Source organism: Mustela nivalis (assembly GCF_964662115.1).
Source record: "Mustela nivalis genome assembly, chromosome: 18".
NCBI classification, from domain to species: Eukaryota; Metazoa; Chordata; class Mammalia; order Carnivora; family Mustelidae; genus Mustela; species Mustela nivalis.
The window spans coordinates 57,718,716-57,735,031 of NC_139037.1; the positions used below are offsets into that span (position 1 = coordinate 57,718,716).

Here is a 16,316-nt window from a genome sequence, read left to right on the forward strand (position 1 = left end):
TTGCACCTCTATTCTTCCTACCCCCAAACTCCACCCCTTCTCCAGAACCTGAACTTGGCAGTGATGATGCGATCGGGCCTTATAGACCCCGACTGCTCACTGTGTACCTACCCCAGAGCTGTGACTTATGGACACAGCTTCCTTTGGCCACGGTAACTTCTCGGAAGGTCTGTGATCATGCCCATTTTTTGGGAAGGAAACAGAGGCTCAGAAGTACTTTGGTACCCATTGGCTCAGGACCACACAGCCAACACCCAAGTCTGGATATGTGCATCTGGGGCCATGCAAAGAGGAAGGAATAATACCACAGACAATCCAAAGTGATATTTTGGTAAATGTTTATTTTGTGCCAGGCACTTTCTAAATGCTCTCTAGATGAACAGTTTCATGAGTGGGCTGATTATTATCCCCATTTGACAGATGAGAAAACTGAGGTATGTAGAGGTCCTAATGCTAAAACAGAGAGAACTGCACAGTTCAAGTCCACAGATATTGACAGTTAGGTCCTCCTATGCATCCCACAGTGTGGCGGGTGCTGAAAATTTGAACTGCACAGCCAGACGCAGTGCCCCCTCCTGCGATCCAAACCACACACAGGAGACCACCACCTCAAAGCACAGAACCAGCCACATAGTTACACCGACACTTGACATGGACACACATGAATCACTGATTCATTTACTCAGTGAATAATTACTAAGTACCTACTGTGTGCAGGGCAGTGCTTGGGACCAAGCAGTGACCATGACAGCTCTGGGCCCCACCTTCATGGGGCACACAGTCCAGTGCAGGAGACAGACGGTAGACAAACAAAGGTATAACTAGAAATTGTGATAAATGCTGTAGAGAGAACCCGAGATAAACTGCTCGTAAAAACAGCATATAGTTAAACATACAGATGATGTATACAAGACCCACAATGACACACTCACAGGGAACCAGAAATGAAAACCAGAGGCAAAACCATACACATGCACAGGTACTGTTTCACGTGTGACCACACGCAGAGACACAACTACACACACATACACCACACCACACTTTCCACAGTTAGCAGGGCTCCAAACACCCATATATCCGGATACACAAATGTAAGCTGGGGAAACTCTCCCGTAGTCAAAGGAAACCCTCATGATAGTGCTTTCACACAGGAAATACCCGACGTACACATTGTCACCGGCCAAGTCATGCACCTCCGGTCATATTCATTCACACTGTCACACACCCAGTTTTTTCTTTCTGCTTGGAGATTCGCCCAGCCCTGGTCACATGAAGCTATTGACTGTGGGGTGTTGGGGGGGCGTGAGTTGGCGATGAGTTATTAGACCCTCCCAGCTGTGGACAGCATCGCGGACACAGGATAGAAGGACCGCGGGGCTGCCTGTCCGATGAAAGAGGCTCAAGAAGGACAGGCAAGAGAACAGAACCCGAGGGGACCGGGGAAAGGAACGGGAGGGAGCTCTCGGGCTGTGGCTCCAACTGTGTGTGCAAGTACTGGTTGGGACCTCCGTAACAACAGTTCACCCAGAAACCCGGGAGTCTGAGGCAAAACTTTGTGTCTATTTTGGTTGTTATTGTTTGGGGGAATATGAGACAGCCAGGGCGCGGGAGACGCTGGACAAACAGACATGCCGAGGAGGAGGGGGCCCAGACGAACAGATACCCAAGCGGAGGCGGTCCTGGGTCAGACAGGAGGAGCGGGCGACAAGCAGACGGCGGCTGTCTAAAGGGAAACCGGCAATTTGGGGACCCGGTTCTCCCCCGCTCCCATCACCGCAGGGCGCTCCCCCACCCCCACCCCGCCCCGGGCTCCCGGTCCGCCAGTCTGTCCGCCCGGGCCGGTGCAGGTTGTGCCCTGTGCGGCCGCGCAGCCGGGCCGGGACAAACAGCCTTCACGTTGCTAGGCGACGGCGTTCCACAGTCCGTCGCGTCACCGCGTCTGCGCGGGCGGGGGAGGGGGGGCGCGCGGAGACGGCGGCCGAGTCGTTTGTTGACGTTGCCTGGCAACCACGTTGGTGCTGCTGGGCAACGCCGGCCGACTGTTCGCTCTCTTAAAGGGGCAGGAACAGTTTACAGGCGCCAACTGGGCGGCTACACTGAGGCGCTGCAGGGAGAGGAGAGGTTCCTCCCCAGACGTCGGGGAGGTGGAGGGGAATGGAGGCCGGGTTAGGTCCTCCGGAGCAGAGAAAGAATACGAGGCGGGAGCACTGAACTCAAGTGTTTGAGATGTTAGTGTTCGATGTTAGACTGATTGCACGTGTGCATAGGCGCACTGTGGGCACGTCCAGGGGGAATGGGTGGTAGTGATAACGGGCCAGACAGACCTGGGTGCAAATACCCGCTCTGTGACCTTAGCCTGTGACTTCCTTTCTCTGAGCCTTTTTCCTTCCTGAAATGGATGTGATAGCATCACTCATCTCCAGAACTGAGACTTTGTGAAGTCCCGTTAAGCACTTAGTACTTAGTAAGTGGTCCATCCATAACAGGTACAATTATGCTATTTAATAACCGGGTTCTGTTCTACCTCACCGGGTTTTGGGATAAATGACATGGTGTTTTTAAAGCACTGCAGCACAATACACTCAATACAGGGGTGGAAGGGGGCGTTTCTTACTAGTGTTTGTATGTCTTCTCCTCTGTAAAGAAACTCATCAGAGGGCATTGACTGTCGTTGTCCTTCCCGGTGCCTTGGGGTGCAAAGGCTATGGAATCAGGCAGATATGGTTGGAATTCCTGTCCTGCTGGCTGCTGTCTTTGTGACCCAGAGCAAGTGCCTTGCCCTCCTCCAGCCCTCTGCTTCCTCCTCAGTGAAACGCGTGATCGCTCACATCTCGCAGAGTCACTTCCAGATACTGGTCCTGGGTGAAGGGGTCCCCTCTCGCTGGGTGTGTCAGGTCAGTGCCCCATGTCTGCAGCGTGACTCACAGGGCTATGTTATGTAAAGCTCCTAGACTGTGCACAGAGGGCAGGTTATATAAATGTATTTAATGTGCATCCTACATACCAGGGCTGGGGAGGAGACCTGGCTTGGTAAGTTTGCAATTGCCCAACCATGGCCCAGGCTGCTTCTAGGAAGTAGGACCTATAAAACGGGACCATGTGTATACTGTCTCAATGAAAAGGTTCCCTTCTTAGGGTATCTCTAGCCCCCTTAAATGGCTATCTTAATCCCTGCCTCTTTATGTGTGTGTCTCTCTCTGCGTCTTTCTGACCCCTATCTCTCTGTCTTTCACTATCTCTGTGCATCTCTGTCACTGTCTCTGTTCCCTCTAAGTCCCTTTCTAGGTCTCTGCCTACCTCTGGTACTCCCTCTTTTCCTGAGTCTCTATATTCTGAGTCTCTGCTCATTTCTGGGTCTCTCTCTCTCTCCGTCTGATTCTTTTTTATGTTTTTTTATTTTATTTTATTTTATTATTTAACTCTGAAACTTGTTCTCAAAGGGAGTCCACCAATTCCAGGCAGCACCGGGCCTCTCACAGTGGGCTGCTGTGTGATGTTGGGATGGAGCTTCTGCTCTTTGAACCTCTGCTCTTCCCTGGGTGCAAAATTAGGCAGAGTAACTAGCACAGGCCAACAGGGGTTCCAGTCATCTAGGGAGCTTTTTAAAGGTGGCTATCTCCAGTCCTGCACCCAGAAGCTGTGGGTCAGAGTCTCAGAGAAGGAGGTGACAGTTATAACTGTGAGATCCAGCCTGGGTGGTTCTGATCAGCTGGCCAGAACCGCTGACCCAGAGCCTCCGACCCACCTGTCTGGGCTCCATCTTCTGATGCCACCTGATAGGTGAGCTTCTGTGGAGACAGGTGGCCAGGGACGAGAGTGATTCCCACTGCAGGTAGAGGGTCCTGAGTGTGGATATTCAAATGACAAAGACGGAGTGGGAGTGAGGGTGCAGTCAAGAGAGAAAGAGAGAGACAGCAAGACAGAGACTGACAGAGAGAGAGACGGGATAGAGCCAAAAGTAGAGGAAGAAAGAGAAACAGCAAGAGATGGCAAGAGACAGAAATTCGGTGTTTTTGGGCACACTGCCCCGGAAATGCACCTCCGTGGCAGAGGGCCATGTCCCTGTCTGCGTGCGAGTGTGGGACCGTTAGCAGGTTGCTGCAGGTAGGGCTGGGGTGTGCCCGGACCCCTGCTAGGATTAAGTGTGGGAGGCAGATGCCCGGCGGGGAGGTTCTGGGCGGACCCCCTCTGCATGTACCTGCCTGCCTCCAAGCCAGTGTCCTGGGCCAGCATAGGTGACTCGCTGACAACTTGAGCACCACTTGGGCGGTATTCTCCTACTGGGTCACCCTTCTCAAGGCCAGCGGGTAGGGCCGAGGACTATCTTGCTCCCGCAGTCCTGGGGCTCACGTGGCAGAGTCAGAGGATTGGTCTGGATGCTCAAGGTGTTGCGAATTTGACAACAGTACCATCTTTGGAGCCTGACTGAGTTGTGAGTCCTGAGGCAAGCTGAGTGACCTCTCTGGGGCTCAGTTTCCGCATCTGTGAAACAGGGGTGATAAGAGCTTCTTTGGAGATGGGTGGTGAACACCAGCTAACATAATGGTGACTACTGCCATCTACTGAGGGCTTGCTGTGAGTGTGCTTGTCAGCAAATTCTGCAGCTCCAAGTTCAAACACCTCCAGAATCAGATCCCTGGGACCCCAGTCCAAGTCAGCTTCGCCTGTTACCTGAGCCATTGCCTGGGGCTCCTCCCAGGTCTCCCTGCCTCCCCCTTAGCCTCCCAAGTCTATTCCCCATATACAGACCCAGGGATGCTGTTCAAGTCAAACTCAGGTCGTGCCCCTCTTTTTGCTCAGAACCGTCCCATGGCTCCTGCCTCATTCAGAGTAAAAGTCAAAGGCTTCACTATGGCCCATGAAGCCATCCACATCTGACCTTACTCCCTCTCCCTGTCTCTGCCACTCCCCTCCCCCTTGTTCTCTCCGCTGTAGCCACGCACTGACCTGCCTGTTCCTCCAGCGCACCAGACATGTTCCCACCTAAAGGCCTTTGCACTTGCTGGTCAGGGGACTGCTATCCTCTTAGCAGGGAGCCTACATGACAGTCCCATCCCCCCTCTGGGGTCTTTGCTGATACCACCTTCCCCAACCACCCTATTTAAAATCCAAAAATGCCTTTCTCCCCTCTCCCCCAGCACTCAGTACTGCCCAGTGCGCTGATGTCTGCAAATATACTGTTCACCACCTCCCTCCTTGTCCCCAAAGCAAGTGCTCCTTCGAGGACCAAAACCTTTGTCTCCTTCACTGTTCCAGACCCAGCACTTAAAACTGCGCCCGGTGCATAACAGGTGCTCGATACGTAGCGGTTGCATGAATGAATGATAGAATGAATGAATGAATGAATGATAGAATGGGCCAGAACTGTGCTACGAGCTCTCAGTCGGTGAATTAGCTGAATCGTCACCACACCTCTATAGGCTAAGTGCTACCCATTTTACGGATGTGGAAACAGAATCGGAGAGGGGAAGTCCCCGTGACAGAAGTGCAAAGGCCCTGAGATCTGAGCTAGATTATCCTGCCTTGAGAGGCGTCCCCGCGGACCTGGGTTTGTGTGTGTTTATCTTGGCTAACTCTGTGTTCATCTCCCCCGCCCCATTCCTTGTGTCTCCTGGTCTCTCTCCATCACTGCGTCCCGGAGCGCACCCCGTGGCTTTGACCTCCACGAATTTCTCCGAGTTTCTTGCTCCGGGGTGCCGAATCTCCAGGTCCGTGTTGTTGGCTCCTGGTCACCGGGTCTCTGAGCCCTGCAGGCCTCTGGGGGCGAGGGCCTCGGGCTCCAGTCCGACCCCGCCACCTCCCGGCCACCCGGCCACTGAGCGGCCCGACTAGCTTGGGCCGCCCCAGGGCGGGCGGGGCCTGTTGCCCGGAGACCAATGTTTTGCCGCCGCAAACTGGGTCTCTGGGCCACGGCGGGGGGGCGGCCTGGGAACCCGCGCCGGGCGTGGGAGCGGGCCGGGGAGGGGCGCCGGCCGGCCTGGGGGCGGGGAGCGGCGGGGAGGGAGAGGCGGCTGCCGGAAGGGAAAGGGTTGGGGGGGGAAAGACTAGGGTGGGCAATGAGGTTGGGATATCCGGGCAGTTTCGGGACAGCAAAAGGGGACTGGGGACTGATACTCGGGACAAGAAAGAGGATTAGGGGTCAGTTTGAGTGTGGTGGAGGGGGTGTTTGGGGAAGATTGAGATCCTGGGGCAAGCTCGGCGGGGAACGGGGTGGTGGGTGGCTCGGAGGAGATTCGGAGGGCGGGGTAGGAAGGTGGAGGAGGAGTTTGAGGGAGCCGGAAGAGGAGCCCCGGGATGGGTGAAAGAAGGCGGGCATGGGAATCTGGAAGTTTCGAGAATCACAGCGGCGGGAGTGAGAGCGGGGAGCTGGCGGGGGAGGAGGAGTGCAGAGGACAGATATTTGGTGGGGTCAAAAAGCTGAGTTACAGGGGTACTCGCACTGAGGGTAGAGACTTAGGGGCGCGTTAAGGATCCTTGAGGATTTGGAGGATAAAGCGGTCCGGAAACAAGGGTGAATCAGAGGAGGGGGCACCCCTGCCACTTCGGGCTCCTGGCGGGAGGGGCACTCCCCGCCCATTGTCCCCGGACCCGTCAGGACGTCCGGCGACATCCCTGGGGATGCGACGTCGGGTTGTGTAACACCGCCAGGCCCGGGGGAGGGGCTGGAGTTGACTCCCGGTTCCTTTCCACGCCCTATCCCAAGAGAGTGACTAGGGTCGGGATCCCCCTGCGGTTTGTGACATCACAAGTGGGCGGAGTCCACCGGAGGCTTGAACTCCTTTTCTTTGGTCTTCGCTCCGCTCCACTGGAGAAGCAAGTTCTGGTGTCCGAAATCCTTGGTGGGGAGGGGTATCACGATGGACGCCTTTGGCTGAGGGGCCCTGAGGGCCACAGGTTTTAGGGAAGAGGGTAAACTAAGTCCCAGAGAACAATGACCCCTTTCATCTGATTCCGTTATTCGGTAAAGATGTATATTGAGAGAGCAGCGTCCTGGCTACCATCCTAGGTGACTGGGACACAATAGTGAACAAGAGTCCCATATCCCAGCAGCCTTGGGCTCACGGGTGATTCTGAGCCCAGACCAATTCCACCCCAGCCCACCTCCTTGAAGCCAGAGGTCCCTCGCTAGACACAGCCCAAAAAGATGGATCCTCACATCCAGCCTCTGGGCGGCCGTTCCCTAGTGCCAGGGGCAGAACACATCTTTCAGCTCCTGAGTCCCTGGTCTTTGCATGCCTGTGTCCCTGTCACCCCACCCCCATCCCATGGCCTGTCACTTCCTCCCATCCTCTTCCCCCCCACAGGGCATGACTAGAGATGCTGGTCGTAAAAGGCAGTTGGCGAATTACTCAGACGTCATAACAGCCCGCTGTGCTGTCACTGTGTTCCTGAAATGTCATCGTGTAGCCCCAGTTTCCTATAAACACCTCTGGGGTCCTGTGGGCCTGAGGAGGGGGCACTGCTCTGCTTCCAGTGGTAACGCAGCTGCCTCCCCAGAGGAAGTGATTTCATTCCATCAGACTCTTCCTCAGAAGTCTCTGGAAGCCACCTTTCTGGCTACTCTCACTCCTCCTCCAGGCAGCCTTCCTTGAACTCTCCACTGTATTCTCTCTCCTCTCCCTCCTCCCCCTTATGGTTTCTGTTTCTGGGCTCTACGCTCTGGCCCTACTCTGGACCTTCCCTCTCTGACCTCATCAGTTCCCATGCCTCCAATTTTGAAAAGCTGTCAGACCCAGGCAGGGGAAAGGACTTCCGTGCACCTCCCCAGGCCACAGTTTTCACTTCTCTAAGATGGGCACAGCACTGGTGCCCAGCCCACACACCGAGTGGTGATCAGAGCGAGGGCATTCCTGCGCTGGGTTTAGCACAGGCCAGGAAGGACAGTGAGAGCTTTGACTCCTGTTCAGTCTTTGAGTCCTGTTGGACGATGTACACAAGAAATAGTTGACAGTGAGAAGTGGGGATCAGAGGGAGGAGGGAAATGTACTTTTTCAAGGTATGACCTTGGTTTTGCCAAGACATTTTCCAAAAATTTAAAAAAGAACAACACCTTATTATTTAAAATTTACCATCTTTGGACTGACTTTGGAACTTATCTCCACCCACACCTGCCCCTTCCTCCTCCTAGGCTCCATCTCAGGAGGATCCCCACCATCCACCCCGACACCCAGGTGAGGGCCTGAGCCTCCTCCCCGGGGCTCCCCTCTCTCCACAGTCTCTTGGCCACCAAATCTGGTCCTTCCTGCCTGTCTCTCATATCTGTCCTGTCCTCCCCCTTCCCTCCTCAACCTACCTCCACAAGGCTGGAAAGATCTGACTAAAGTCATAAATCTACCTTGTCTCTCCCCTGCTCAGAACATGCCATGGCTCCCCAGTGCCCTTGGGGGAGTGGTCCAGGCTTCTCATTGTGGCTCACAGGACCCAGTTTGGGCTGGGTCTTGCAGACTTTTCCAGCCTTTTTTTTTTTTTTTTAAAGATTTTATTTATTTATTTGACACAGAGAGAGAGAGAGAGAGAGAGAGAGAGAGAGCGCACAAGCAGGTGGAGCAGCAGGCAGTGGGAGAGGGAGAAGCAGGCTCCCTGCTGAGCATGGACGCCCCCCCCCCAACATGAGGCTCCATCCCAGGACCCTGCGATCATGACCTGAGCCAATGGCAGACACCCAACCAACTGAGCCAGCCCAACCAACTGAGCCAGCCAGGTGCCCCACTTTACCAGCTTAATTCCTTGATCCCAAACACATGATTCTTCATGCCTTATCTCCCAGTTCAATCCCTTTCCTTGGTGGTGAGATCCCCCAGCCATCCAGATAACAAAACAAGCAGGCACCTGGCTGAACCTTGGTGTCCTTTTAGGGACAGGGACCTTACCAGCGCTTGAGGCCTTCCATCCACAGCCAAGCAGTTCTGCCCAAACCAGCACCTGTCTGCTACACCCTGCTTCCTGGGGCCACACGGGACAGGCAGTCCCTCTGTCCCGTGATGTGTCAGAGGCTAGATGTTGGTGTTGCCTTTGAACCTTTGGAAAATGTGGTGTAAGATTTCTTGAGGCTGATCCTTGGATTAAGTCACAGGACATCAGCACCATCCAAGTGCAAAGGGGACACTTAGGCCCAGAGAAAGCAGGGTTCAGGCTATCCCCACTGCCTGTCCCTAGGCCCGGAACTGTTGTGTCCAATCACTGACTTGCAAGGGAGGAAAGAACTGTAGTGGATTTAGGATTGGGAACAAAACAGTGAGTGCTGGGCTGTGCCCTGACTCTGAGGACGCAGAGACCACAATATTGGTGAGGGAAGACCTGTGCCTCTGCCCCAGCCTGAATCCTGCCGCTGGGCATCGGGTAAGGAAATTGACCCAGACCCAAAAGTGCCGGGTCCACTGTAGAAATAAACCAAGAAGTCAGAGCCTCACCCCCAACCGTCAGTTTGTTTGACTTCCTGTGATGGCCCCATCTCCCCTGGCAACCCACCCCTGCCCATCAGAAGTTGGGCTGAGAACTGGGACGGGGAAGGAGCAGAAGCAGGTTCAGAAAGGCAACAGAGCCGGTACCGTGGCTGGGGGAGAGTAGGGCCAGGGCTCCGGGATGGGTAGGTTGAGAGCTGGGGATGAATACCCGTTAGGGACACGGCCGCGGGGCAGGGCTGGGACTGAAGAGTGGGAGAGGGCAGGGGAGAGGAGGGCCAGTGGTCAGGGATTAGGAATGGAGGGGACGCTGAGGGTGGATGGGGACAGAGGATGGGCAACGAGGGGGGCAGCGGGGAGGGTGAAGCCAGGCTGGGGACAGGCTGAGGGCAGCGCGGTGTTCGGAGGGCGGGGGTTGGGGGGGTACCGGCCGGGACTGCGCGGCGAGGCCCCGCGGAGCCCGGCACCATCCTCCGCCCCCCGCTGCCTCCCCTTCCGCTCCCCGGAAGCGCTGAGTCGTCCTGCCTTATCTGGGGGCCGCTATTTCGGGCTCGGCTCCGAGCGCGGCAACTATTTTTAGCGGCGCTCGGGTAAAAATGGACTAGGCGCCGCGCGGGTTCCCGAGGCCGTGCGCGCCCCCTCGCGAGAACTGGGGGCCGGGGACGCGCGCCTGAGTCACCTCCCTCCTGGCCGCCCCCCTGCGCGGCGAGGAGCGCGGCCCGCCGGCTCCGGTCGCCTGCATCCGCTCGAGCCTCCCGGGTTCCGCTCGCCGGGGCTCAGAACATTCCAGGAACGTCGGGACGCGTCCACCGGGGCTCGGGCTGCCGCGGGCGGACTTTGGGCTGAGGCTCCGCGCCCCCTGGCGGCCCCCGCGGGGATCGCAGGCAGGGGCTGGGCCAGGGGACCCTCCGTCCGCGGACCCATTTGATTAATGAGGAAACTGAGGCTGGAGAGGACCCGGGTTGGGGCCTTGCAGCATGAATTGCGAGGTACGATCCCTCTGCTTCAGCCTAGATACATCTCTCTCTCCCTCTATTTTTTTTCTAGATACCCCTCTTAATGGGAGACTCACTATCTCTCAGAAGTGGTATTTATCTCCTTGTTCAACGGTTGTTTATCAAGGGTGGGCCGTGTGCCAGGCGCGGTGGCAGGTGACGTGGACAGATCAGTGAACAAGACAAACAGAGATTCCTGCCCTCGTGAGGGCTAACGTTCTAAGGGGGAGACTGAAAGTAAATAAGATGTTTTCAGATTGTGATAAGTGCTATAAGGGATGATACATTAAAAAAAAGGGGGGGGGATAGGGGCGCCTGGCTGGCTCAGTCGTGGTACAGCATGTGACTCTTGACCTCGGAGTTGTGAGTTTGAGCCCCACACTGGGTATAGAGATGCCCTGTATGAATGAATGAATGAATGGGGATGTGTTGGCAAGAGTAGTCAGGAAAGGCCTTTTCCTGAGGAGGTGATGTGGCGGCATCTGATGAGAAGGGGCATTTGAAACGACCTTGTGTTTTATTTTTTTTTAACCATTTTATTTTTTAAAAAATATTTTATTTATTTGTCAGAGAGAGAGAGCGAGAGCAAAGGAGAGAGCACAAGCAGGGGAGCAGCAGGCAGAGGGAGAAGCAACCTCCCCGCTGAGCAAGGAGCCCCATTCAGGACTCCATTCCAGGCCCGCCCGAGCCCCCCCACCTTGTGTTTTGACTCAACCCCCTCATCCTGTTTCACAGATCTGGAGGCAGAAGCCTGGAGAGAGGACTCGTGGGGGGCTCAGTCCGTTAAGCAGCTGCCTTCAGCTCAGGTCATGATCTCTGGGTCCTGTGATGGAGCCCCAAATGTTGATTCCTGCTCAGCAGGGAGTCTGCTGCTCTCTCCCGCTCCCTCTGACCCTCCCCACCACTCGTTCTCTCTCTTTCTCAAATAAATAAATAAAAATCTTTGTTTAAAAACAAACAAACAAACAAAAAAACCAAAAAACAGCCTGGAGAGAAACCAGCTGGGCCCTGAACTTGCACAGTGTAGACTGCATGACCTCCCCATGTGTGCTTGTTCAACTTCAGGTCTCATCCCGTGCCTGGGAGCTTATTACCTCCGAGGTTATAGAGATCGTCCATCCTCAGCGGTGGTGGTAATATTGATGAATGTTTTAAAAATAATAGTCGCAGGGGCGCCTGGCTGGCTCCCTGGAGCGTGTGACTCTTGATTTCAAGGTATAAGTTCCAGCCCCACATTGGGTATAGAGATTACTTAAAATCTTAAAAAAGAAAAAAAAAATAGGGGCGCCTGGGTGGCTCAGTGGGTTAAGCCTCTACCTTCTGCTCGGGTCATGATCTCAGGGTCCTGGGATTGAGCCCCACATCGGGCTTTCTGCTCAGCGGGGAGTCTGCTTCCCCCTCCCTCTCTGCCTGTCTGTATGCCTACTTGTGATCTCTCTGTCAGGTAAATAAAATCTTTAAACAACAACAACAACAATAACAACAACAACAACAAAACCATCAGCACATACACATTAAAAAAAAAAAAGAAAGAAAAGAAAAAAATAGGTGCTGCTTATTCAGCACTTAGCCTCTGCTAAATGCCTCACCTGCGTTATTTCACTGAATTCTCTCCCTAGACCTAGGAGATAAGGTGCTATTGCCATCCTCCATTAATAGGTGAGGAAGCTGTTTCCCCACCTCCCATTTCTCCCAGCCTCATGGACATCTGTAGCTTTGCCAGCCTTCTGCCTTCTGCTTGTCCTCTGGGAAACCACCCCTTTCTAAATTTCAGTGCACCTGTTTATCTCACCCCACTCTCCCCTTCTGGGGAAGGGAATGTGATCTGGACCCAGCCAATCAGAACATTCCAGTTCTTCTGCCTTCTGATGACAGCACTGGTTTCAAGGGTGAACGTGGGGTCCAATCCAGTTTGTGTATGATGGAACCAGTGGGCAGGAGACCTTTCTTCCCTTTGGGGTCACTAAGCTGCTGGGACCACGTTTACTACTTCAAGGGAAGTCCTCTGGACAAAAAATAAATAAATAAATAAATAACCCTGAAAGATATGGAAACTAGAGATTGGACAGTGACTTCATATCATATTTGAGCTCCTGGATCAAGCTGTGTCTGAAGCTGGTATGACCCCTTGACCTTTTTTTTTTTAATGTGAGACAATCCATTTCCCTAAACATGTTTGCACTTAAAGCTGAGAGACTTCTGATTAATTCACTTTCCCTCTCCAAGCCCTTTCCTGGAACTGGTCCTGATGCTTCCACTGTCCCTAGTCCTTGGGAAGATATTTCTGTACTTCCTAGAGCCTGCATTCATCACACGCTCCCACCATGGAGACATGGACTTCCTATGTGCGTCTAGGCTCTTCCACTGATCGGGCACTCCTGTGGGGCTCTGGATCTGTCCATCTCCATGTCCTTAGGCGTAGACCATCATGAGAACCTGGGGAATGAGGCTGCTTTCCTGGGCCGGGCCATTTCGCACAGTCCTGGATAGCCAATGTGAGGTTACCCTGCTGCACCTTCCACCTTCTCCCACTGTCAGGACTTCAGCCCTGTCTGATCTCTGACAGCCTCCTGGTCGCAGTCCTGCCATCTCTTCTGCCTTCTAGACCCAAGTGTCTGGCAGCTCTTGCATGACCTCAGCAGCTCTCCTCCAGGATCCACAGCCCAGGGATAGGCCCACCATTGACTCCGTCTCCTGGACCAGAGGTCTGCCCTCATTCTGGTTGCCTTCTTTCTCTTCCCCCCATAGCTTGTCCCTCCTCTTCATTCTATCTTTTTTTTTTTTTTAAGATTATTTATTTAATTATTTGACAGAGAGAGAGAGAGTGAGAGAGAGATCGATCACAAGTAGGCAGAGAGGCAGACAGAGGAGGAGGGGAAAGCTCTCTGCTCAGCAGGGAGCCTGATGTGGATGGGGGGGGGGCTCAATCCCAGGACCCTGAGATCATGACCTGAGCTGAAGGCAGAGGCTTAATCCACTGAGCCACCCAGGCGCCCCACTATCCCTTTTAAAAAAATTTTTTTTTATTTTTAAGATTTTGTTTATTTATTTGACAGACAGAGAGATCACAAGTAGGCAGAGAGAGAGGGAGAAGCAGGCTCCCTGCTGAGCAGAGAGCCTGATGTGGGGCTCCATCCCACGACCCTGGGATCATGACCTGAGCCGAAGGCAGAGGCTTTAACCTACTTAGCCACCCAGGTGCCCTATCCTTTATTTTTTCAAAAAATATTTTATTTATTTGAGAGAGATGCTGAGAAAGCGCATGAGCGGGAAGGAAGGGGAGATGCAGACTTCCTGCTGAGCTGGGAGCCTGATGCAGGGCTCAATCCCAGGACCCTGGGATCATGACCTTAACTGGCTGAGCCATCCAGGCAACCCGTCATTCTGTCTTTTAAAGATTTCATATGTTCTGCCTCTTCCCCCTTTCTGCTTGATCCCTTGTCGGTACTTCATTCTGCCCTGTACTCCTCCCTGTTCTCCTACCCCATTTCTATCTCCCCTCCCATCCAGAAGGATCTTGCTAAAATACAAACTTGCTTCTGTCATGTTTTTCTCCTGCTTAGAGCCTGCTATGGCTCCCCAGTGCTCCAGTCCAATCACCTACAAGACCCTCTGTGGCCTGAATGCTGCTGCTTCTTCATCCTCATCCCTTGCCCTCCATTTCCCCCAACACATATTCATTCTGCCCTCAGTCATACCCAAGCTGCTTGCCTTTTCCTGAGCATGCTATGCTCCCTCATGCCACATGAACTTGAACTTCTGTTCCTTCTGCCTGGAAGACCTTTCCCATCTTTGTCCACCTAGTGAATATTTCTCCATCCTTCAAGGGCCAGTTCAACCATCCCTTCTGCTCAGAACCTAGCATGGATCCCTCTACCTAAGCTAGGTCCCCAGCCCTACAAAAACTGGTTGGCGGCTGGAGCTTGTTCTCTGCTGGGCAGTGTGCTGGGCCTTTGCACGTTCTTCTTCTTTTTTTTTTTTTTAAATGAGATTTTATTTATTTATTTGACAGAGAGAGACAAAGAGCAAAAGCAGGGGGAGCAGCGGGCAGAGGGAGAAGAAGAAGCAGGCTCATTGATGAGAGAGAGCCCAATGCGGCACTCAGTCCCAGGACCCTGAGATCATAAGATCATGACCTGAGCCCAAGGCAGATGCTTAACCCACTGAGCCACCCAGGTGCCCCATCCCCCTCCTTTGCACATTCTGCCTTCAGGAGTTCCCTCAATAATCCTCAGGGCCAGGAACAAACATTCCCACTTTCTGGATGAAGGAACCGGGCCCCAGGGAGAACAAGTGACTTACCAAAGGAATCACAGCCAGGGAAGGGACGGAGTCAAGACTTGAACTCTCAACCTTGAGGAAGCCTGGCTTGTCCAGTTATGCTGAGTATTTATCTGGGCTTTGTAAATGTTCATTTTGTAGCATTCTCAGGAGAGCACGCACTTACATAATTGCCGAACAAAAAATAAACTCTATACACACAGTGGCCGCATCTGCACCTGGTGGCCGCAACGATTTCAGACCATCCTTTAGCGGCCATGGTTTGACACAAGTATCAGTCACACCACTTGAATGTGCGTCTGGCATGGATTATTCGAGCACATCACAAGAAATCCTGAGGTTCGGTGTCCTCAGATGGAGAACGTGCTGAGGACAAGTCCCACGGACCAGAGCTGCCCATGGAAAATACGACGCAAGCCACGTGTTGTTCTGAATGTTCTAATAGCCGCCCTAAAAAAAGCAAAAAGAAACAGGTGAAAATAATTCTGTTTGTGTGTATTATTTAACCGGATATATGCAAAACATTATATCAACATGTACTTAATATCCACAGTTTTTAAAGTTTTTTTTTTTTAATAGTCTCTACAGGGACATGGAGCTCAAACTCACAACCCCAAGATCAAAAGTCACAATACCTTCGGGACGCCTGAGTGGCTCAGTTGGTTAAGCAGCTGCCTTCGGCTCGGGTCATGATCCCAGCGTCCTGGGATCGAGTCCCATATCGGGCTCCTTGCTCCGCAGGGAGCCTGCTTCTCCGTCTGACTCTGCCTTCCACTCTGTCTGCCTGTGCTCGCTCTCGCTCACTCTCTCTGACAAATAAATAAAATCTTTAAAAAAATATATAAAAAAAAAAAAAAGTCACAATACCTTCTGAATGAGCCAGCCAGGCGCCCCTCTCTGTCAGCATTTTTTAAAAATATTCTTCTTGGGGCGCCTGGGTGGCTCAGTGGGTTAAAGACTCTGCCTTCGGCTCGGGTCGTGGTTCCAGGGTCCTGGGATTGAGTCCCGCATCGGGCTCTCTGCTCAGCCAGGAGCCTGTTTCCCCCTCTCTTTCCGCCTGCCTCTCTGCCTACTTGTGATCTCTGTCTGTCAAATAAATAAATAAAAATTTAAAAAAAATTTTTTTTCAATTAACATATAGTGTATTATTTGCCCCAGGGGAACAGGTTTGTGAATTGTCAGAGTTACACAATTCACAGCACTCATCATAGCACATACCCTCCCCAATGTCCATCACCCAGCCACCCTATCCCTCCTCTCCATCTCCCAGCAGCCCTCAGTTTGTTTCATGAGATTAAGAGTCTCTTATGGTTTGTCTGCTTCCCTGGTCCCATTTTTTTCATTTTTTCGCTACCCCCCCATGACTACCCTCCATGACTACCCACCCTGCCTCTCGAATTCCTCATATCAGAAAGATCATATAATTGTCTTTCTCTGATTGACTTATTTCGCTCAGCATAATACCCTCTAGTTCTATCCACATCCTTGCAAATGGCAAGATTTTGTTTCTTTTTATAGCTGCATAGTATTCCGTTGTATCTATGTACCATGTCTTTTTTTTAAATTAAATATTTTTATTTATTTATTTATTTATTTGACAGACAGAGATCACAAGTAGGCAGAGAGGCAGGCAAGAGAG

General features: G+C 52.9%; 1 protein-coding gene and 2 long non-coding RNA genes across 6 annotated transcripts in view; 1 reads left to right on the forward strand and 2 right to left on the reverse strand.

Annotated features, from left to right (window-relative positions):
• The first annotated feature begins 1,233 nt into the window (after positions 1-1,233).
• Positions 1,234-16,316, forward strand: part of ERCC1 (ERCC excision repair 1, endonuclease non-catalytic subunit) — a 41,469-nt gene continuing 26,386 nt past the window's right edge. For 2 of the 4 annotated variants that reach the window (XM_082710663.1, XM_082710662.1), the window contains exon 1: positions 9,989-10,390. The gene's annotated coding sequence lies outside the window, so the exon portion shown is untranslated. Of the gene's footprint in view, positions 1,413-9,988; positions 10,391-16,316 lie in introns of those variants that run through there. The other 2 variants (XM_082710665.1, XM_082710664.1) reach the window with 2 other exon arrangements.
• On the reverse strand, positions 2,970-6,837 carry LOC309853037. Its single transcript, XR_014305496.1, has 3 exons — positions 5,647-6,837; positions 4,199-4,482; positions 2,970-3,842 (listed from the first exon to the last, which is right to left on the reverse strand). It is a non-coding gene; the product is annotated as an uncharacterized lncRNA (long non-coding RNA).
• On the reverse strand, positions 10,126-15,245 carry LOC309853040. The gene is made up of 2 exons (XR_014305498.1): positions 14,879-15,245; positions 10,126-10,411 (listed from the first exon to the last, which is right to left on the reverse strand). It is a non-coding gene; the product is annotated as an uncharacterized lncRNA (long non-coding RNA).